A 22,865-nucleotide genomic window follows, 5' to 3' on the forward strand; every position below is an offset into this window, starting at 1 on the left:
AGCTCAAACGGTAAGTGGGGTTTGGGTGCAGATGGAGGGGCTCCCACCTCCACACAGCTGTGGGTGGTCTGCGGGGGCCTGTGAGTGGGGGGCTGGCAAAACTCTGGCTCCCACACATCTTATGATTCCTGCCGCAGGGCTGAGGCCTCAGGGCTTTCCCTGAGGCAGGAAAAGGAGTCAAGACGAGCTGGGGATGGGGCCCCAGGCACTGTAGGGTGTGCGAGAGCCTGGAGAGCAGAGTGAGCCCAGAGAGAACCCATCCCCACCCCCTCCCCCGCAGCCCTGCCCACACCCTCAGAGCCCGTGCTGAGCCAGAGCAGGAGGTGTGCAGAGCATCCCGCTCACACTCAGGCCTGGAGCCTCCATGGGCAGGCTCATCTGGCGCTGGGGACGCAGAGTGTGGTCGGGGCCAAGAGATCGGTGTCAGTGGGAAAAGGAGATGCAGATTTTCATGCAGACACTTGGGCAGTACATCCACATGTGAGCTCAAGTTTGGGCTTTTCCAAGGGCCCTGGGTAGGCCAGGGGAGCAGAGCCTCCCTCTGTTTCCTCATTTATCAGATATTCCTGGACACCTCCTGTGTGCCAGAGAGTAATGCCCAGAGCAGACAGCACCCTCCTCGGGTGGACATGTCATTCCAGCAGGGGCGGGGCAGTGACACAGACAGAGGAGGGTGTCAGGTTTCCCTGAAGAAGGGAAGGGTGGTCACACCGGTGGTTGAAGGCTCCTCCCGTGGAGGCTTTTGCCAGCCCCTCCTTGGTCACCAGGCCCGTCTCGGCCAGGGCTGCCAGACTGGGGGTGGACATTGGAGGGGCTGGTCTATGGACAGGCAGGGCCAGAGGGTACAAGACTGCAGCTCACTCAGGGGAGCCCTGGGAGGGCAGCATAGAGGGATAGGCAAGGCCTCTGACGCTGCTACCCACTTGTCTCCCCCACTGCCATGTCCTCTGTCCTAAAGATCTGGCTGGAATTCTATTCCATTGATTTCCACGCCCCTCCTGAATTTCATTCTTTGAAGTTTCTGTCGGCCTCTGTACATGTCAACATGCTGGGTTCAGAGGTGGAGCGCAAGGCTGATCTTCTTCGGGCGCAGCTGGAGAAGCTGGAGCACCTGGAGCCTAGTGAGGCGGAGACTGAGGGTGAGGAGGGAGAGGGTGGGTGCCTGTGAGGGTTTGGGGCGGGGGCTGGGCTGGGCTGGGCCACACAGAGCAGAGTTTCCAGAAGCAGGCTGGGGACAGGGGCACTGAGTACTCAGAACAGTCATGCAGTGTTCTGCAGTGTGGGGAGACTTCCTGAGGCTGGGTCTCTGGACTTGGGCTTCTCAGAAAGACAGTGTCATTGGAAGAGACATAGAAACTCACGTTGATATTGCCAATTGTTGTCTCTCCAGTTCCAGCTTCCGCCCAGGCTGAGCAACGGTCCCAAGAGCGTCTGCTGTGTTCAGCTCCAGCTCCAGCTCCAGCTCCAGCTCCAGCTCCAGCTCCACTGCCAGAGGCAGAGCGAGAGCAAGATCCAGAGCCCAAGCCAGAGCCGGAGGTAGAGCAGGAGCAAGATCCAGAGCAAGTGGTAGAGCAGGAGCGAGATCCAGAGCAAGAGCAAGAGAAAGATCAAGAGAAAGTGCAGGAGAAAGAGGAAGAGAAAGATCAAGAGCCAGATCAAGATCCAGAGATAGAGCTAGAGCAAGCTGACATAACCGCTTCTGAAACCTGAAAAGAATTAGAAGAAACACCAGCACCCAGGGGAGCCCTGGCTCCAGAGCTCCCACAAACACCCTCACCAGTCCCCACTCCAGATCTGTTCTTGTCCTTCCTTGACGCTGTGCTTCTCCTCGTTTTTGTCTGTGTCCTGCATCTCCTCAAATTTTTTCATCTTTTATTTTCAATAATATCCCTTGGATAAAATAAAGTGTTTTAATATTTTCAAAATTACAATTCAGTGGCATTAAGTACATTTTTAATATGGTGCAACCCTTACCACCGTTTAGTGACCGAACAGCTTCATCTACTCTGTAGCCATTTAGCCGTCACTCCCCGTCCCGCCTCTGCCAGTCCCTGACAACCACTCCATTTTCTGGGTGTGTGTGAATTTACCTACCATGGATTGTTCCTATCAGTACAGTTATGTGTTATGTGGCCTTCTGTATCTGGCTACATAATATGAGGAAGAACTGATTAATTTCCATTGTAGGTTTTTACTAAGAGGAAAATGACAGAAACATCAAAGACTCTATGTAGAAACACAGAGCCCTGACAGTTATTATTGCCATAATCTTGAAATAGGAAGTACTTTTGAATGACTAGAGAGCCAGAAGCCACAGAGGAAAATGCTGACTTGTCCTGGTCAAAACAAAAACCAGAATAATGTCAAAAGGTGAAAAGACAAACCCCAGACTGGAAGATTCTTCATGGTCAGAGAAAGGGTAATAGGCATCCTAGTGGTCCAAAGAGTTCTCATTTATCCATGTTTGTCTAGGGACTAAGGACATATTCCTGCAGTTCCAAAGGGAAGCAATTCATATGGCCAGTAAATGCCAGACATCCGCGGCCTCCCTTAGGATGACACACAGAAATTGACTCATCATTCAGATGGCATTTGCCCCATCAGTTGGGGAGGTCTGTATGTCCCGTGATGACCAGCTCCGGTGAGAATGTGGGAAGAAGAGGTCCCAGCGGATGCCCTGGGAGCCATGTTCGTCGATACCCCATCTCGGGAACAGCTCAGCAACTCCTAACAAAGTGCTCAGGCATGTCTATTTGCCAAGCAGCGGTAATCCGGGGAGGTTATTCCACAACCGCAGCTGCTCACGTTTCTGGTGAAGTGTTTTCATCACCGCAGTGGTGGAGGTAGCAAGGGGCTGGCCTTGTCTCTAACATCCTGTAGAGGGGCTGGGTGTTCAAACCTGGTCCACATGGACCGGGGAACATTGAGCGGCTGCTGAGTGTGCACAGAAATGGTTAGGTAAACATGTCAGTTTGTAGTCTGTACCGAGGGTCTCAGGTTGAAAACCATCTATGTGCTGTCAACACGCATACACACCTGTATGTAAATGACTCTTTGGGTGAAAGAAGAAAGAGTGAGACAGACAGACACAGGACAGAGGGAGTGGAATGGGAGAGACAGCCTGGGAGACGTGACCAAGACATGAATGTGGACCAGCTTTGCTGGGTGGGACTTTCAAAATCTTTTATTCTCCTTTAGGTGATATGTCAACTTTTTTTTTTTTTTAAAGATGACCGGTAAGGGGAACTTAACCCCATACTTGGTGTCAGCACCACGATCTGCCAGGTGAGCCACGGGTCGGCCCAAATATGTAAATATTTTTAATGTGCACATTATTTTATAGTTACAAAAAGATTTACAACACATTAAATACCATCCACTGAACACTCACCTACTAAGTGCAGTACATTACCTAGTTTCAACGTTCATAGACATTTATGACAAAGATAAAAGATAGTGATTATAAGCAAATCAGTAGTAGTTCAATAGGAATGAAGAATAACATTAAAAACACAGTCCTTGCACCCAGGAGCGCAGGGTGTGTCCTATGCAGTGTTCCTCTCTCCTGTCCTTGCCCTGTGTGCAGGCACGTGTGTGTGTGTGCAAGAGTGCGTGTGCATGTGTGTGTACAAGCGTGTGTGTGCAGAGGTACGTGTGCGTGTGTGTGTTTGTGTACAGGTGTGTGTGTACAGGCGTGTGTGTGTGTGTGTGTGTGTGTGTGTGTGTGTGTGTGTATAAAGAGAGAGAGAGAATTATAAAAACAAATGGGACAAGATATAAACTATTGGTAATCTGGACAATAGATATACTAGAGTTCCTTGTATTCTTGTAGCTTTTCTGTAAGTTTAAAATTATTTTAAAGTAGAGTTTCAAAAAACATTTACTCGGAGCAAACTTTTGATAAAACATGCTATTAACTACCTCATGGGTAAATGCCTGTTGTCCTACATACCCAACCGATGCGTTATCCCAACAACCTCGTATATCCTACCTTCTATGAATAATACCCTCCTGTGTCTTTGACCTGCTCCTTCTCTCCACTCCCATAGTCCCTGCCTCTGAATACTTTATCCCCTATTCTAGCCATAGCTACCATGTGATAGCTACCATGTCCCACATGACATGACTACAGCTGATTGGCTTAGGTGAGCATTTGACCCAAGATGGTCCAACCAAAGAATTTCTCCATGGTTTTTGCAGTGGGTCACAAAGGACATCCAAACCAGTTATTCTTTGGGGGGCTGTCCTCGTGTGGATTTCCCCAAAAGCAGACTCTGAAACAAGGTAGTTTGTTTCGGAGCCGATCCCAAGAAGCATGGTAAGAGAGTGTGGAAGTGAGACAGGGAAAAGAGGAAAGCAATAATAAAACGTGTTCAGTCCAACCTTGTGAGGCCTATAGACTCAAACTCACAATCATCGGCCTGAAGGATGAGGGAAGTGGGGTATTTATGCAACACTTCCCATTCCTCTTTGGCTGAAGGTTCCTCCCGGGTGTATTAATGATCTGGCTCTTTTGTCCTGTCCTACCTGCCATCCCAGCCCACTTCCCCAACGAGTGAATGTCCGCAGGCAGAAGGATGCAGGTACTTGAGGTAGGAAGCCTGGGACAGATTGGAGAACAATTCCCCAGCTCCAGGGAACCTCAGGAATGGACAGAGGGCACATGGCCAGGGCAGCAAGAGTGACTGGTATAGCGGTTAATGGTGGATGATTTCAGGAGTTGTCGGTGGGCTATGCTTCCTGCCATGTGGAGGAATCTGGTCTAGAGTGAAAGAGAAGGAAGCAGACTTGCAGAAAAAGAGGCAGTGACAGAGATGCTGACAGCAGTTGAAGCCCTGCTTCCAACTGTTCTGGAGGCCCAGACCACAGCTTTGTCTATTTAGCCCTTTCTTGGCTTCAGTGAGCAATTCAAATCACCTTTATATCTTAACAAATTTGAGTTGTGCAAAACGTGTTTGGTCACTAGTGAGAGGAACTAGAGCTAAAAATAATTGGAGACTTTCATAAACCGTTCACACAGTTATTTTTTAAACTTGCTTTGCTCCAGTTTTGAGGCTAACAGTTAGCAGCAGCATTCCCCTCTTCTGCCCCACTTCTCTGGCTGGTCAGTTTCATTATTATTTTTTTTTTTTCTTAAACAAAACAACAACCCCCCCTCCCCCCAAAAAACCCAAGACTTCTTTCACTCTTCGAAGATGCCCACAGATTTTTATTTTCCTAGATTTCACTGGCCTAAAAATGCTTTGAATACCGGGTCCTTACAGCAGGACTTGTCCCAAATCCCCATGGGGAGCCACTGTTGTGTTTATGTATGTGTCCCTGCTTCTTTCTTAATTGAAAATGTGACCTAAGTTTCCACGATACACTAATGAAATTAAACATAATAAAGAGATTTCTTGAAATGTAAAAGCTTCTCTATGACTTTTTTTTTTTTTTTATTATTATTTTTTAAAAGATGACCGGTAAGGGGATCTTAACCCTTGACTTGGTGGTGTGAGCACCACGCTCAGCCAGTGAGCGAACCGGCCATCCGTATATGGGATCCGAACCCGGGGCCTTGGTGTTCTCAGCACCACACTCTCCCGAGTGAGCCACGGGCCGGCCCTGACTTTTATTTTTCTATTGGTTTTCTCATCTCGGGTCCACCGGCGGGGGGCTTTTGGGGCGTTGAGGCGCCCTGGTCGACCTGGCTACTAGGTCGGCGGCGGTGGGCGGTCCCGGTTCTCGGGTTCCCGGGGGGCGGTGGCCTTTATGCGGGTTTAGGCTCCCTGGACGTCCTTGCGGCTTGGACGGCTGCGGCGGTGGCGGCAGGCGGGATCGGGTCTCGGATCCCGGGGAGGGGGCTTTTGTTGGGGTTCAGGCTTCCTGGTCGGCCTGGCTGCTTGGACGGCGGCGGCGGTGGGCGGGACCGTGTCTTGGGTCCCCGGGCGTGGGGGCTTTTGTTCGTATTAAGGCTCCCTGGTCGGCCTGGCAGCTGGGACAACGACTGCGGTGGCAGCAGCGGTGGGCGTCCGTGTCTCAGGTAACCAAGGGGGGGGGCTTTTGTTGGGGTTCACTATCCCTGGTCGGGCTGGAGCCTTGTACGACGACGGAAGCGCCGATGGGCGGGCCCGGGTCTCGGGTCCACTGGGGAGGGTGTGAGGGGTTCTTGGGGTTCAGGCTCCCTGGTCGGCCTGGCTGCTTGTACGACGGCTGCGGCGGCGGGGGCGGTGGGCGGGCCCGGATCTCGGGTCCCTGGGTGGGGGTGGTTTTGATGGGGTTCATGCTCCCTGGTTGGCCTGGCCTCTAGGTCGGCCGCGGTGGGCGGTCCCGGTTCTCGGGTTCCCGGGGGGCGGTGGCTTTTTTGCGTGTTTAGGCTCCCTGGACGTCCTTGCGGCTTGGACGGCTGCGGCGGCGGCGGCAGGCGGGATCGGGTCTCGGATCCCGGGGAGGGGGCTTTTGTTGGGGTTCAAGCTTCCTGGTTGGCCTGGCTGCTTGGACGGCGGCGGCGGTGGCGGCAGGCGGGATCGGGTCTCGGATCCCGGGGAGGAGGCTTTTGTTGGGGTTCAGGCTTCCTGGTCGGCCTGCCTGCTTGGACGAGGGCTGCGGCGGCGGCCTGGCTGCTGGGAAGGCGGCGGCGGTAGGCGGGCCCGGGTCCCCGGGTGGGGGTGTCATTTGTTGGGTTTCAGGATCCCTGGTAGTCCTGGCTGCTTGGACGGCGGCGGTGGGTGGGCCCGGGTCTTGGGTTCCCGGGGGGGCTGGGTGTTTTTGGGGTTCAGGCTCCCTGGACGTCCTTGCTGCTTGGACGGCGGCGGCGGCGGCGGCGGTGGGCGGGCTCTGGTCTCAGGTACCCGGGGTGGGGGCTTTTGTTGGGTTTCAGGCTCCCTGGTCTGCATGGCTGCTTGAACTACGGCGATCGGCGGGCAGCGGGCGGCGTTACGCGTGTGGAGGGCGGTTCCGGGTCTCAGGTCCGCGGGAGAGGGGGTTTTGTTGAGCTTCGGGCTTCATGATCGGTTTGGATGCTTGGACGGCGGCGTCGGCGGCAGCAGCGGTGGTGGGCTGACAGGGGTCTCGGATCGCCGGAGGGGGGGCTTTTGTTTGAGTTCATGCTCCCTGGTGGGCTTGGCTGCATCAATGGCGGCGGTGGTGAGCGGTGAGCGTTGGGTGGTGAGCGGTGAGCGTTCGGTGGTGGGTGGTGGGCGGTGGGAGGGCCCGGGTTTCGGATCACATGCGTTGGGGGTTTTTTGGGGGCGAAGGATTCCTGGTCGGCCTGGATTCTTGGAAGACGGCGGTGGGCGGGCCCGGGTCTCCGGATCCCGGTGGGGGCGTGGCTTCTTTTGAGTTTCAGGCTCCCTGGTCGGCCTGGCTTTTGGGACGGCAGCGGCAGTGGAAGGGCCCGGATCTCGGGTCCCCGGGGCGGGGGGCTTTTGTAGGGGTTCAGGATTCATGGTCGGCCTGGCTGCTTGGACGACGGCTGCGGCGGCGGCGGCGGTGGGCGGGCCCGGATCTCGGGTCCCCGGGTGGGGGTGGTTTTGATGGGGTCCATGCTCCCTGGTCGGCCTGGCTGCTTGGACGAAGGCGGCGGGGGTGGTGGGTGGGCTCGTCTCGGGTCCCTGAGGTGGGGGGAGCTTTTGCTGGGGTTCTGGTTCCCTGGACTTCCTGGAGGCTTGGACCGCGGCGAGCGCCTGACGGCAGATTGCCGACGGGCCGGTGAGTGGGGTCCCTTGGAGGGCCGGCTTTTTGGGGGGTTCAGGCTCCATCCTGGGCCTGGCTGCTTGGACGACGGCGGCGGCGGCGATCGGCGGGCCCGTGTAACGCGTCCACGGGGGGTGCGGGGTGCGTGGCGGTTGTTGTGGTTCAGTCTCCCTGGTGGGCTTGGATGATGAGTGGCGGCGGCGGTGGGCGGAGGGCCGTGGGCGGTGGGCGGTTGGCGGGCCCGGATCTGGGGTCCCCGGGGGTGGGGCTATTGTTAGGGTTCAGGCTCCCTGGTCGGCCTGGGTTCTTGAACTACGGCGGGCGGCGGGCAGCGGGCGGCGTGCGGCGTGGGGAGGGCGGGCTCGCGTCTCGTGTCCACGGGGTGGCGTGGGGGGGTGGGGCGGCCCTTTTTACGTTTCAGGCTCCCTGGTCGGCCTGGCTGTTTGGACGACGGCGGTGGGCGTGCCCGGGTCTCGGGTTCCGGCGGGGTGTGGCTTGTTTTGGGTTTCATGCTCCCTGGACATCCTTGCTGCTTGGATGGCTGCGGCGGCGGCTGCGGTGGCGGCGGCGGCGGCGACGACGTTGGGCGTGCCTTGGTCTCGGGTCACCGGGGGGGAGGGGCTTTTGTTGGGATTCAGGCTCCCTGGACATCCTTGCTGTTGGGATGGCTGCTGCTGCTGCTGCGGCGGCGGCGGCGGAGGCGGTGGCGGGCGGCAGACGGGCCCGGGTCTCGGGATCCCGGTGGGGGCGTGGCTTCTTTTGAGTTTCAGGCTCCCTGGTTGGCCTGGCTGCTGGGTCGGCGGCGGCGATGGGCGGGCCCGGATCTCGGGTTCCCGTGGGGCGGTGGCTTTTTTGCGGGTTTAGGCTCCCTGGACGTCCTTGCGGCTTGGACGGCTGCGGCGGCGGCGGCAGGCGGGATCGGGTCTCGGATCCCGGGTAGGGGGCTTTTGTTGGGGTTCAGGCTCCCTGGTCTGCCTGGCTGCTTGAACTACCGCGAGCGGCGGGCAGAGGGCGGCGTTCCGCGTGTGGAGGGCGGGTCCGGGTCTCAGGTCCGCGAGAGAGGGTGCTTTTGTTGGGCTTCAGGCTTCATGATCGATTTGGATGCTTGGACGGCGGCGGCGGCGGCAGCAGCGGCGGCGGGCGGGCCCGGGTCTCGGGATCCCGTTGGGGGCGTGGCTTCTTTTGAGTTTCAGGCTCCCTGGTTGGCCTGGCTGCTAGGTCGGTGGCGGCGGTGGGCGGGCCGGGTCTCGTGTTGGGGGGGGGGTGTGGCTTGTTTTGGGTTTCAGGCTCCCTGGACATCCCTCCGCACTGCAGGGCAGGGGATTACGTGAGTATATGTGCAGCGGATGGTGGGGACCCCTGGGATCCCCTGAGGAGTCGCCCACCACACAGACAGAGATGTGGCACTTGAGTCCAAACCTAAATATATATGAAGCCATTGTAAGGTTTTATGGAGGAAAGCAGTATGTGAATGCATGAAATTCCAACTGTCACATGGTGCAGACAGGAAAAACAGGCCAAGAGCAAAAGTGACATTTTCGGGCCGACCCCGAGGCGCACTCGGGAGAGTGCAGCGCTGGGAGCGCAGCGACGCTATGGTCGCGGGTTCAGATCCTATATAGGAATGGCCGGTGGGCTCACTGGCTGAGCATGGTGTGGACGACACCAAGCCAAGGGTTGCGATCCCCTTACCGGTCACGAAAAAGACAAAAAAAAAAAAAAAAAAAGCGACATTCTCAAGATTATGTGACAGGAACCAGACCTGTCATTAGTCGTATTCCATGCTACCTTCCACACCGTCATGGATTTTATCTCTAGTCTTGTTTATTAGCTGCATGTGACACCGGCCACAGGTTTTAGAGATGTTTTCTCACACGTGCCTGATGCCATCCCTAGGAAGAAGATGCTAGAATGATCACCACTGTGCAGAAGGGGAGACTGGGGAGGTCCTGAGATTCACAATGGCTTGTCCAGGGTCATATAAGTGATAAGAAGCAGGAGCTGGGGCTGAACCTACGTGTATCTCCTCCGAGATGTGATGCTGGCTGCACCCAGGCCTTGCGCAGGGGTGTGGTCAGGCAGTGTTGGTGGAAGTGTGGGCAATAGAGAGAGTTCATGGGGAAGGAGGGTCAGCAGTCAGGTACCCAGAGGGTCGTTTGCAGTCTTGTACACAGAAGAGAGGCCCGGGAAATGAGGTACCAGGAAGTGACCTCACTTCCTTGACGACAGACCCCAACAGAACTCGGAACTCGGTAACCTGGCACCCACATTCTATACACAGCCCCTTCCCCAGCTCACTTGGCCACAGGCAGAGTGAGATGTTGTGCTGTATCCCGAGGTCCCGGGGCCGTAGCCCCAGGCAGCCCTGTGCTGAGAGGCTCGTCCGATGCTTCCAGCGCTGGTTCAGCCCTCGCCCTCGACTCCTGTGGCCATTTGGCAGGAGGTCCCTAAAGGTAATGTCAGGTGGCCCAGGAGAGGGTGGTCCAGGCCAGGCCAGGCCAGCACTGTGAGCCTCCCTGGGTGACCACTCTCTCCTCCTGAGTGTGTGAGGAATGGGGATATGGGACACCGTCCCTGGGTAGGGGCAGAGTGTGGGTTGTTTATAAACCTGCTGGTCCTGGTGTGTTCACACCTCAGGTCATGGCTGGAGGGTGAAAGGGGACTGCCGGGGTGGCAACCACCACCCTGTACAGTAACCCTGGGCCCTCAGGCTGTCTCCTCATGTCGTGCCTGGGGTTAAGACTGGCCTCCAGCCCCTTCCGTCCCGTGGGTTCACGGTGCTGTCACTGTGTGTCTCTCCCCTGTCCTGTGCTAGAGTGAAGACGAGTCTTCCCTGAGCCCGGATGCCACCCACATGGTGTGGCCTGTCCCGGCAGGCACCCTGTAGAAGCGGGTGGAGCACCTGGTGCCCGCTGTCCTGGGTGGCGACCGATCTTACGTCCACACGTTTCTGCTCAGCTACAGGAACTTTGCCAGTCCCCAGCAGGTGCTGGAACTGCTTTTCCTCAGGTGAGCACTCTGGCCCTCGATCGCACAGTGTCACTAGGCCGCCTCCCGTCTGTGAGTCTTGGGGCTGTCACCACACCCTTCTGAGCCTCAGGTTCCTCCTGTGATCAGTGGCGTGGTCACAGGAACAAGCTCCAGTGGGTCCCCCATGGAAAGTGCTGCTCCTGAGTCCAGCCCTGTGGAAGGTCTGCTGGAGGGGCCACGGTCGTCCTCATTCAGGATTCCTGCAACCCCCATCAGGAAGTGTCTGTCACCCCCTCACTGACCTCGTTGACTTGGGCTTCACTGTTTTCACATTTTGACAGGAAATTTGAGATTCTATCTGCAGGCCTCTGGGTGTATTCAAAGCAGGGAGACCCGGGGCGGGCAGAGCGGCTTCAGGTGCACCCAGCTCTCTTGGGAGGAGTTGGTTGGGGTTCATTCCTTCCACAAACATTATGTGAAGCCACACTATGTGCGGTGACTTTCTGGGCACTGACCATAATCCAATGAACCAAGGAGACGGCATTCCCTGCCCTCCTGGGCTACCATTCTATTCAGAGGTGAGACAGTCACAGTAGACATGAGAAGCAGGTAGTGCCACCATGTGGTAGATGTGACACCCTTCTGGCCTCCCCTAGGTACGAAAGCATGCTTCCTGAATTTCACGGGGATGGCAAATCCCTGAAGCAGCTCAAACGGTAAGTGGGGTTTGGGTGCAGATGGAGGGGCTCCCACCTCCACACAGCTGTGGGTGGTCTGCGGGGGCCTGTGAGTGGGGGGCTGGCAAAACTCTGGCTCCCACACATCTTATGATTCCTGCCGCAGGGCTGAGGCCTCAGGGCTTTCCCTGAGGCAGGAAAAGGAGTCAAGACGAGCTGGGGATGGGGCCCCAGGCACTGTAGGGTGTGCGAGAGCCTGGAGAGCAGAGTGAGCCCAGAGAGAACCCATCCCCACCCCCTCCCCCGCAGCCCTGCCCACACCCTCAGAGCCCGTGCTGAGCCAGAGCAGGAGGTGTGCAGAGCATCCCGCTCACACTCAGGCCTGGAGCCTCCATGGGCAGGCTCATCTGGCGCTGGGGACGCAGAGTGTGGTCGGGGCCAAGAGATCGGTGTCAGTGGGAAAAGGAGATGCAGATTTTCATGCAGACACTTGGGCAGTACATCCACATGTGAGCTCAAGTTTGGGCTTTTCCAAGGGCCCTGGGTAGGCCAGGGGAGCAGAGCCTCCCTCTGTTTCCTCATTTATCAGATATTCCTGGACACCTCCTGTGTGCCAGAGAGTAATGCCCAGAGCAGACAGCACCCTCCTCGGGTGGACATGTCATTCCAGCAGGGGCGGGGCAGTGACACAGACAGAGGAGGGTGTCAGGTTTCCCTGAAGAAGGGAAGGGTGGTCACACCGGTGGTTGAAGGCTCCTCCCGTGGAGGCTTTTGCCAGCCCCTCCTTGGTCACCAGGCCCGTCTCGGCCAGGGCTGCCAGACTGGGGGTGGACATTGGAGGGGCTGGTCTATGGACAGGCAGGGCCAGAGGGTACAAGACTGCAGCTCACTCAGGGGAGCCCTGGGAGGGCAGCATAGAGGGATAGGCAAGGCCTCTGACGCTGCTACCCACTTGTCTCCCCCACTGCCATGTCCTCTGTCCTAAAGATCTGGCTGGAATTCTATTCCATTGATTTCCACGCCCCTCCTGAATTTCATTCTTTGAAGTTTCTGTCGGCCTCTGTACATGTCAACATGCTGGGTTCAGAGGTGGAGCGCAAGGCTGATCTTCTTCGGGCGCAGCTGGAGAAGCTGGAGCACCTGGAGCCTAGTGAGGCGGAGACTGAGGGTGAGGAGGGAGAGGGTGGATGCCTGTGAGGGTTTGGGGCGGGGGCTGGGCTGGGCTGGGCCACACAGAGCAGAGTTTCCAGAAGCAGGCTGGGGACAGGGGCACTGAGTACTCAGAACAGTCATGCAGTGTTCTGCAGTGTGGGGAGACTTCCTGAGGCTGGGTCTCTGGACTTGGGCTTCTCAGAAAGACAGTGTCATTGGAAGAGACATAGAAACTCACGTTGATATTGCCAATTGTTGTCTCTCCAGTTCCAGCTTCCGCCCAGGCTGAGCAACGGTCCCAAGAGCGTCTGCTGTGTTCAGCTCCAGCTCCAGCTCCAGCTCCAGCTCCAGCTCCAGCTCCACTGCCAGAGGCAGAGCGAGAGCAAGATCCAGAGCCCAAGCCAGAGCCGGAGGTAGAGCAGGAGCAAGATCCAGAGCAAGTGGTAGAGCAGGAGCGAGATCCAGAGCAAGAGCAAGAGAAAGATCAAGAGAAAGTGCAGGAGAAAGAGGAAGAGAAAGATCAAGAGCCAGATCAAGATCCAGAGATAGAACTAGAGCAAGCTGACATAACCGCTTCTGAAACCTGAAAAGAATTAGAAGAAACACCAGCACCCAGGGGAGCCCTGGCTCCAGAGCTCCCACAAACACCCTCACCAGTCCCCACTCCAGATCTGTTCTTGTCCTTCCTTGACGCTGTGCTTCTCCTCGTTTTTGTCTGTGTCCTGCATCTCCTCAAATTTTTTCATCTTTTATTTTCAATAATATCCCTTGTATAAAATAAAGTGTTTTAATATTTTCAAAATTACAATTCAGTGGCATTAAGTACATTTTTAATATGGTGCAACCCTTACCACCGTTTAGTGACCGAACAGCTTCATCTACTCTGTAGCCATTTAGCCGTCACTCCCCGTCCCGCCTCTGCCAGTCCCTGACAACCACTCCATTTTCTGGGTGTGTGCGAATTTACCTACCATGGATTGTTCCTATCAGTACAGTTATGTGTTATGTGGCCTTCTGTATCTGGCTACATAATATGAGGAAGAACTGATTAATTTCCATTGTAGGTTTTTACTAAGAGGAAAATGACAGAAACATCAAAGACTCTATGTAGAAACACAGAGCCCTGACAGTTATTATTGCCATAATCTTGAAATAGGAAGTACTTTTGAATGACTAGAGAGCCAGAAGCCACAGAGGAAAATGCTGACTTGTCCTGGTCAAAACAAAAACCAGAATAATGTCAAAAGGTGAAAAGACAAACCCCAGACTGGAAGATTCTTCATGGTCAGAGAAAGGGTAATAGGCATCCTAGTGGTCCAAAGAGTTCTCATTTATCCATGTTTGTCTAGGGACTAAGGACATATTCCTGCAGTTCCAAAGGGAAGCAATTCATATGGCCAGTAAATGCCAGACATCCGCGGCCTCCCTTAGGATGACACACAGAAATTGACTCATCATTCAGATGGCATTTGCCCCATCAGTTGGGGAGGTCTGTATGTCCCGTGATGACCAGCTCCGGTGAGAATGTGGGAAGAAGAGGTCCCAGCGGATGCCCTGGGAGCCATGTTCGTAGATACCCCATCTCGGGAACAGCTCAGCAACTCCTAACAAAGTGCTCAGGCATGTCTATTTGCCAAGCAGCGGTAATCCGGGGAGGTTATTCCACAACCGCAGCTGCTCACGTTTCTGGTGAAGTGTTTTCATCACCGCAGTGGTGGAGGTAGCAAGGGGCTGGCCTTGTCTCTAACATCCTGTAGAGGGGCTGGGTGTTCAAACCTGGTCCACATGGACCGGGGAACATTGAGCGGCTGCTGAGTGTGCACAGAAATGGTTAGGTAAACATGTCAGTTTGTAGTCTGTACCGAGGGTCTCAGGTTGAAAACCATCTATGTGCTGTCAACACGCATACACACCTGTATGTAAATGACTCTTTGGGTGAAAGAAGAAAGAGTGAGACAGACAGACACAGGACAGAGGGAGTGGAATGGGAGAGACAGCCTGGGAGACGTGACCAAGACATGAATGAGGACGAGCTTTGCTGGGTGGGACTTTCAAAATCTTTTATTCTCCTTTAGGTGATATGTCAACTTTTTTTTTTTTTTTTAAAGATGACCGGTAAGGGGAACTTAACCCCATACTTGGTGTCAGCACCACGATCTGCCAGGTGAGCCACGGGTCGGCCCAAATATGTAAATATTTTTAATGTGCACATTATTTTATAGTTACAAAAAGATTTACAACACATTAAATACCATCCACTGAACACTCACCTACTAAGTGCAGTACATTACCTAGTTTCAACGTTCATAGACATTTATGACAAAGATAAAAGATAGTGATTATAAGCAAATCAGTAGTAGTTCAATAGGAATGAAGAATAACATTAAAAACACAGTCCTTGCACCCAGGAGCGCAGGGTGTGTCCTATGCAGTGTTCCTCTCTCCTGTCCTTGCCCTGTGTGCAGGCACGTGTGTGTGTGTGCAAGAGTGCGTGTGCATGTGTGTGTACAAGCGTGTGTGTGCAGAGGTACGTGTGCGTGTGTGTGTTTGTGTACAGGTGTTTGTGTACAGGCGTGTGTGTGTGTGTGTGTGTGTGTGTGTGTGTGTGTGTGTGTGTGTATAAAGAGAGAGAGAGAATTATAAAAACAAATGGGACAAGATATAAACTATTGGTAATCTGGACAATAGATATACTAGAGTTCCTTGTATTCTTGTAGCTTTTCTGTAAGTTTAAAATTATTTTAAAGTAGAGTTACAAAAAACATTTACTCAGAGCAAACTTTTGATAAAACATGCTATTAACTACCTCATGGGTAAATGCCTGTTGTCCTACATACCCAACCGATGCGTTATCCCAACAACCTCGTATATCCTACCTTCTATGAATAATACCCTCCTGTGTCTTTGACCTGCTCCTTCTCTCCACTCCCATAGTCCCTGCCTCTGAATACTTTATCCCCTATTCTAGCCATAGCTACCATGTGATAGCTACCATGTCCCACATGACATGACTACAGCTGATTGGCTTAGGTGAGCATTTGACCCAAGATGGTCCAACCAAAGAATTTCTCCATGGTTTTTGCAGTGGGTCACAAAGGACATCCAAACCAGTTATTCTTTGGGGGGCTGTCCTCGTGTGGATTTCCCCAAAAGCAGACTCTGAAACAAGGTAGTTTGTTTCGGAGCCGATCCCAAGAAGCATGGTAAGAGAGTGTGGAAGTGAGACAGGGAAAAGAGGAAAGCAATAATAAAACGTGTTCAGTCCAACCTTGTGAGGCCTATAGACTCAAACTCACAATCATCGGCCTGAAGGATGAGGGAAGTGGGGTATTTATGCAACACTTCCCATTCCTCTTTGGCTGAAGGTTCCTCCCGGGTGTATTAATGATCTGGCTCTTTTGTCCTGTCCTACCTGCCATCCCAGCCCACTTCCCCAACGAGTGAATGTCCGCAGGCAGAAGGATGCAGGTACTTGAGGTAGGAAGCCTGGGACAGATTGGAGAACAATTCCCCAGCTCCAGGGAACCTCAGGAATGGACCGAGGGCACATGGCCAGGGCAGCAAGAGTGACTGGTATAGCGGTTAATGGTGGATGATTTCAGGAGTTGTCGGTGGGCTATGCTTCCTGCCATGTGGAGGAATCTGGTCTAGAGTGAAAGAGAAGGAAGCAGACTTGCAGAAAAAGAGGCAGTGACAGAGATGCTGACAGCAGTTGAAGCCCTGCTTCCAACTGTTCTGGAGGCCCAGACCACAGCTTTGTCTATTTAGCCCTTTCTTGGCTTCAGTGAGCAATTCAAATCACCTTTATTTCTTAACAAATTTGAGTTGTGCAAAACGTGTTTGGTCACTAGTGAGAGGAACTAGAGCTAAAAATAATTGGAGACTTTCATAAACCGTTCACACAGTTATTTTTTAAACTTGCTTTGCTCCAGTTTTGAGGCTAACAGTTAGCAGCAGCATTCCCCTCTTCTGCCCCACTTCTCTGGCTGGTCAGTTTCATTATTATTTTTTTATTTCTTAAACAAAACAACAACCCCCCCCCCCCAAAAAACCCAAGACTTCTTTCACTCTTCGAAGATGCCCACAGATTTTTATTTTCCTAGATTTCACTGGCCTAAAAATGCTTTGAATACCGGGTCCTTACAGCAGGACTTGTCCCAAATCCCCATGGGGAGCCACTGTTGTGTTTATGTATGTGTCCCTGCTTCTTTCTTAATTGAAAATGTGACCTAAGTTTCCACGATACACTAATGAAATTAAACATAATAAAGAGATTTCTTGAAATGTAAAAGCTTCTCTATGACTTTTATTTTTTTTTTTATTATTATTTTTTAAAAGATGACCGGTAAGGGGATCTTAACCCTTGACTTGGTGTTGTGAGCACCACGCTCAGCCAGTGAGCGAACCGGCCATCCATATATGGGATCCGAACCCGGGGCTTTGGTGTTCTCAGCACCACACTCTCCCGAGTGAGCCACGGGCCGGCCCTGACTTTTATTTTTCTATTGGTTTTCTCATCTCGGGTCCACCGGCGGGGGGCTTTGGGGCGTTGAGGCGCCCTGGTCAACCTGGCTACTAGGTCGGCGGCGGTGGGCGGTCCCGGTTCTCGGGTTCCCGGGGGGCGGTGGCCTTTTTGCGGGTTTAGGCTCCCTGGACGTCCTTGTGGCTTGGACGGCTGCGGCGGCGGCGGCAGGCGGGATCGGGTCTCGGATCCCGGGGAGGGGGCTTTTGTTGGGCTTCAGGCTTCATGATCGGCTTGGCTGCTTGGACGGCTGCGGCGGTGGCGGCAGGCGGGATCGGGTCTCGGATCCCGGGGAGGGGGCTTTTGTTGGGGTTCAGGCTTCCTGGTCGGCCTGGCTGCTTGGACGGCGACGGCGGCGGTGGGCGGGACCGTGTCTTGGGTCCCCGGGCGTGGGGGCTTTTGTTCGTATTAAGGCTCCCTGGTCGGCCTGGCAGCTGGGACAACGACTGCGGCGGCAGCAGCGGTGGGCGTCCGTGTCTCAGGTAACCAAGGGGGGGCTTTTGTTGGGGTTCACTATCCCTGGTCGGGCTGGAGCCTTGTACGACAACGGAAGCGCCGATGGGCGGGCCCCGGTCTCGGGTCCACTGGGGAGGGTGTGAGGGGTTCTTGGGGTTCAGGCTCCCTGGTCGGCCTGGCTGCTTGTACGACGGCTGCGGCGGCGGGGGCGGTGGGCGGGCCCGGATCTCGGGTCCCTGGGTGGGGGTGGTTTTGATGGGGTTCATGCTCCCTGGTTGGCCTGGCCTCTAAGTCGGCCGCGGTGGGCGGTCCCGGTTCTCGGGTTCCCGGGGGGCGGTGGCTTTTCTGCGGGTTTAGGCTCCCTGGACGTCCTTGCGGCTTGGACGGCTGCGGCGGCGGCGGCGGGCGGGATCGGGTCTCGGATCCCGGGGAGGAGGCTTTTGTTGGGGTTCAGGCTTCCTGGTTGGCCTGGCTGCTTGGACGGCGGCGGCGGTGGCGGCAGGCGGGATCGGGTCTCGGATCCCGGGGAGGAGGCTTTTGTTGGGGTTCAGGCTTCCTGGTCGGCCTGCCTGCTTGGACGAGGGCTGCGGCGGCGGCCTGGCTGCTGGGAAGGCGGCGGCGGTAGGCGGGCCCGGGTCCCCGGGTGGGGGTGTCATTTGTTGGGTTTCAGGATCCCTGGTAGTCCTGGCTGCTTGGACGGCGGCGGTGGGTGGGCCCGGGTCTTGGGTTCCCGGGGGGGCTGGGTGTTTTGGGGGTTCAGGCTCCCTGGACGTCCTTGCTGCTTGGACGGCGGCGGCGGCGGCGGCGGCGGCGGCGGCGGTGGGCGGGCTCTGGTCTCAGGTACCCGGGGTGGGGGCTTTTGTTGGGGTTCAGGCTCCCTGGTCTGCATGGCTGCTTGAACTACGGCGATCGGCGGGCAGCGGGCGGCGTTACGCGTGTGGAGGGCGGTTCCGGGTCTCAGGTCCGCGGGAGAGGGGGTTTTGTTGAGCTTCGGGCTTCATGATCGGTTTGGATGCTTGGACGGCGGCGTCGGCGGCAGCAGCGGTGGTGGGCTGACCGGGGTCTCGGATCGCCGGAGGGGGGGCTTTTGTTTGAGTTCATGCTCCCTGGTGGGCTTGGCTGCATCAATGGCGGCGGTGGTGAGCGGTGAGCGTTGGGTGGTGAGCGGTGAGCGTTCGGTGGTGGGTGGTGGGCGGTGGGAGGGCCCGGGTTTCGGATCCCATGCGTTGGGGGTTTTTTGGGGGCGAAGGATTCCTGGTCGGCCTGGATTCTTGGAAGACGGCGGTGGGCGGGCCCGGGTCTCCGGATCCCGGTGGGGGCGTGGCTTCTTTTGAGTTTCAGGCTCCCTGGTCGGCCTGGCTTTTGGGACGGCAGCGGCAGTGGAAGGGCCCGGATCTCAGGTCCCCGGGGCGGGGGGCTTTTGTAGGGGTTCAGGATTCATGGTCGGCCTGGCTGCTTGGACGACGGCTGCGGCGGCGGCGGCGGTGGGCGGGCCCGGATCTCGGGTCCCCGGGTGGGGGTGGTTTTGATGGGGTCCATGCTCCCTGGTCGGCCTGGCTGCTTGGACGAAGGCGGCGGGGGTGGTGGGTGGGCTCGTCTCGGGTCCCTGAGGTGGGGGGAGCTTTTGCTGGGGTTCTGGTTCCCTGGACTTCCTGGAGGCTTGGACCGCGGCGAGCGCCTGACGGCAGATTGCCGACGGGCCGGTGAGTGGGGTCCCTTGGAGGGCCGGCTTTTTGGGGGGTTCAGGCTCCATCCTGGGCCTGGCTGCTTGGACGACGGCGGCGGCGGCGGTCGGCGGGCCCGTGTAACGCGTCCACGGGGGGTGCGGGGTGCGTGGCGGTTGTTGTGGTTCAGTCTCCCTGGTGGGCTTGGATGATGAGTGGCGGCGGCGGTGGGCGGAGGGCCGTGGGCGGTGGGCGGTTGGCGGGCCCGGATCTGGGGTCCCCGGGGGTGGGGCTATTGTTAGGGTTCAGGCTCCCTGGTCGGCCTGGGTTCTTGAACTACGGCGGGCGGCGGGCAGCGGGCGGCGTGCGGCGTGGGGAGGGCGGGCTCGCGTCTCGTGTCCACGGGGTGGCGTGGGGTGGTGGGGCGGCCCTTTTTACGTTTCAGGCTCCCTGGTCGGCCTGGCTGTTTGGACGACGGCGGTGGGCGTGCCCGGGTCTCGGGTTCCGGCGGGGTGTGGCTTGTTTTGGGTTTCATGCTCCCTGGACATCCTTGCTGCTTGGATGGCTGCGGCGGCGGCTGCGGTGGCGGCGGCGGCGGCGACGACGTTGGGCGTGCCTTGGTCTCGGGTCACCGGGGGGGAGGGGCTTTTGTTGGGATTCAGGCTCCCTGGACATCCTTGCTGTTGGGATGGCTGCTGCTGCTGCTGCTGCTGCGGCGGCGGAGGCGGTGGCGGGCGGCAGACGGGCCCGGGTCTCGGGATCCCGGTGGGGGCGTGGCTTCTTTTGAGTTTCAGGCTCCCTGGTTGGCCTGGCTGCTAGGTCGGTGGCGGCGGTGGGCGGGCCCGGGTCTCGTGTTGGGGGGCGTGTGTGGCTTGTTTTGGGTTTCAGGCTCCCTGGACATCCCTCCGCACTGCAGGGCAGGGGATTACGTGAGTATATGTGCAGCAGATGGTGGGGACCACTGGGATCCCCTGAGGAGTCGCCCACCACACAGACAGAGATGTGGCACTTGAGTCCAAACCTAAATATATATGAAGCCATTGTAAGGTTTTATGGAGGAAAGCAGTATGTGAATGCATGAAATTCCAACTGTCACATGGTGCAGACAGGAAAAACAGGCCAAGAGCAAAAGTGACATTTTCGGGCCGACCCCGAGGCGCACTCGGGAGAGTGCAGCGCTGGGAGCGCAGCGACGCTATGGTCGCGGGTTCAGATCCTATATAGGAATGGCCGGTGGGCTCACTGGCTGAGCATGGTGTGGACGACACCAAGCCAAGGGTTGCGATCCCCTTACCGGTCACGAAAAAGACAAAAAAAAAAAAAATGTGACATTCTCAAGATTATGTGACAGGAACCAGACCTGTCGTTAGTCGTATTCCATGCTACCTTCCACACCGTCATGGATTTTATCTCTAGTCTTGTTTATTAGCTGCATGTGACACCGGCCACAGGTTTTAGAGATGTTTTCTCACACGTGCCTGATGCCATCCCTAGGAAGAAGATGCTAGAATGATCACCACTGTGCAGAAGGGGAGACTGGGGAGGTCCTGAGATTCACAATGGCTTGTCCAGGGTCATATAAGTGATAAGAAGCAGGAGCTGGGGCTGAACCTACGTGTATCTCCTCCGAGATGTGATGCTGGCTGCACCCAGGCCTTGCGCAGGGGTGTGGTCAGGCAGTGTTGGTGGAAGTGTGGGCAATAGAGAGAGTTCATGGGGAAGGAGGGTCAGCAGTCAGGTACCCAGAGGGTCGTTTGCAGTCTTGTACACAGAAGAGAGGCCCGGGAAATGAGGTACCAGGAAGTGACCTCACTTCCTTGACGACAGACCCCAACAGAACTCGGAACTCGGTAACCTGGCACCCACATTCTATACACAGCCCCTTCCCCAGCTCACTTGGCCACAGGCAGAGTGAGATGTTGTGCTGTATCCCGAGGTCCCGGGGCCGTAGCCCCAGGCAGCCCTGTGCTGAGAGGCTCGTCCGATGCTTCCAGCGCTGGTTCAGCCCTCGCCCTCGACTCCTGTGGCCATTTGGCAGGAGGTCCCTAAAGGTAATGTCAGGTGGCCCAGGAGAGGGTGGTCCAGGCCAGGCCAGGCCAGCACTGTGAGCCTCCCTGGGTGACCACTCTCTCCTCCTGAGTGTGTGGGGAATGGGGATATGGGACACCGTCCCTGGGTAGGGGCAGAGTGTGGGTTGTTTATAAACCTGCTGGTCCTGGTGTGTTCACACCTCAGGTCATGGCTGGAGGGTGAAAGGGGACTGCCGGGGTGGCAACCACCACCCTGTACATTAACCCTGGGCCCTCAGGCTGTCTCCTCATGTCGTGCCTGGGGTTAAGACTGGCCTCCAGCCCCTTCCGTCCCGTGGGTTCACGGTGCTGTCACTGTGTGTCTCTCCCCTGTCCTGTGCTAGAGTGAAGACGAGTCTTCCCTGAGCCCGGATGCCACCCACATGGTGTGGCCTGTCCCGGCAGGCACCCTGCAGAAGCGGGTGGAGCACCTGGTGCCCGCTGTCCTGGGTGGCGACCGATCTTACGTCCACACGTTTCTGCTCAGCTACAGGAACTTTGCCAGTCCCCAGCAGGTGCTGGAACTGCTTTTCCTCAGGTGAGCACTCTGGCCCTCGATCGCACAGTGTCACTAGGCCGCCTCCCGTCTGTGAGTCTTGGGGCTGTCACCACACCCTTCTGAGCCTCAGGTTCCTCCTGTGATCAGTGGCGTGGTCACAGGAACAAGCTCCAGTGGGTCCCCCATGGAAAGTGCTGCTCCTGAGTCCAGCCCTGTGGAAGGTCTGCTGGAGGGGCCACGGTCGTCCTCATTCAGGATTCCTGCAACCCCCATCAGGAAGTGTCTGTCACCCCCTCACTGACCTCGTTGACTTGGGCTTCACTGTTTTCACATTTTGACAGGAAATTTGAGATTCTATCTGCAGGCCTCTGGGTGTATTCAAAGCAGGGAGACCCGGGGCGGGCAGAGCGGCTTCAGGTGCACCCAGCTCTCTTGGGAGGAGTTGGTTGGGGTTCATTCCTTCCACAAACATTATGTGAAGCCACACTATGTGCGGTGACTTTCTGGGCACTGACCATAATCCAATGAACCAAGGAGACGGCGTTCCCTGCCCTCCTGGGCTACCATTCTAGTCAGAGGTGAGACAGTCACAGTAGACATGAGAAGCAGGTAGTGCCACCATGTGGTAGATGTGACACCCTTCTGGCCTCCCCTAGGTACGAAAGCATGCTTCCTGAATTTCACGGGGATGGCAAATCCCTGAAGCAGCTCAAACGGTAAGTGGGGTTTGGGTGCAGATGGAGGGGCTCCCACCTCCACACAACTGTGGGTGGTCTGCGGGGGCCTGTGAGTGGGGGGCTGGCAAAACTCTGGCTCCCACACATCTTATGATTCCTGCCGCAGGGCTGAGGCCTCAGGGCTTTCCCTGAGGCAGGAAAAGGAGTCAAGACGAGCTGGGGATGGGGCCCCAGGCACTGTAGGGTGTGCGAGAGCCTGGAGAGCAGAGTGAGCCCAGAGAGAACCCATCCCCACCCCCTCCCCCGCAGCCCTGCCCACACCCTCAGAGCCCGTGCTGAGCCAGAGCAGGAGGTGTGCAGAGCATCCCGCTCACACTCAGGCCTGGAGCCTCCATGGGCAGGCTCATCTGGCGCTGGGGACGCAGAGTGTGGTCGGGGCCAAGAGATCGGTGTCAGTGGGAAAAGGAGATGCAGATTTTCATGCAGACACTTGGGCAGTACATCC

The sequence above is a fragment of the Cynocephalus volans genome, chromosome 7, assembly GCF_027409185.1.
Source record: "Cynocephalus volans isolate mCynVol1 chromosome 7, mCynVol1.pri, whole genome shotgun sequence".
NCBI lineage: Eukaryota > Metazoa > Chordata > Mammalia > Dermoptera > Cynocephalidae > Cynocephalus > Cynocephalus volans.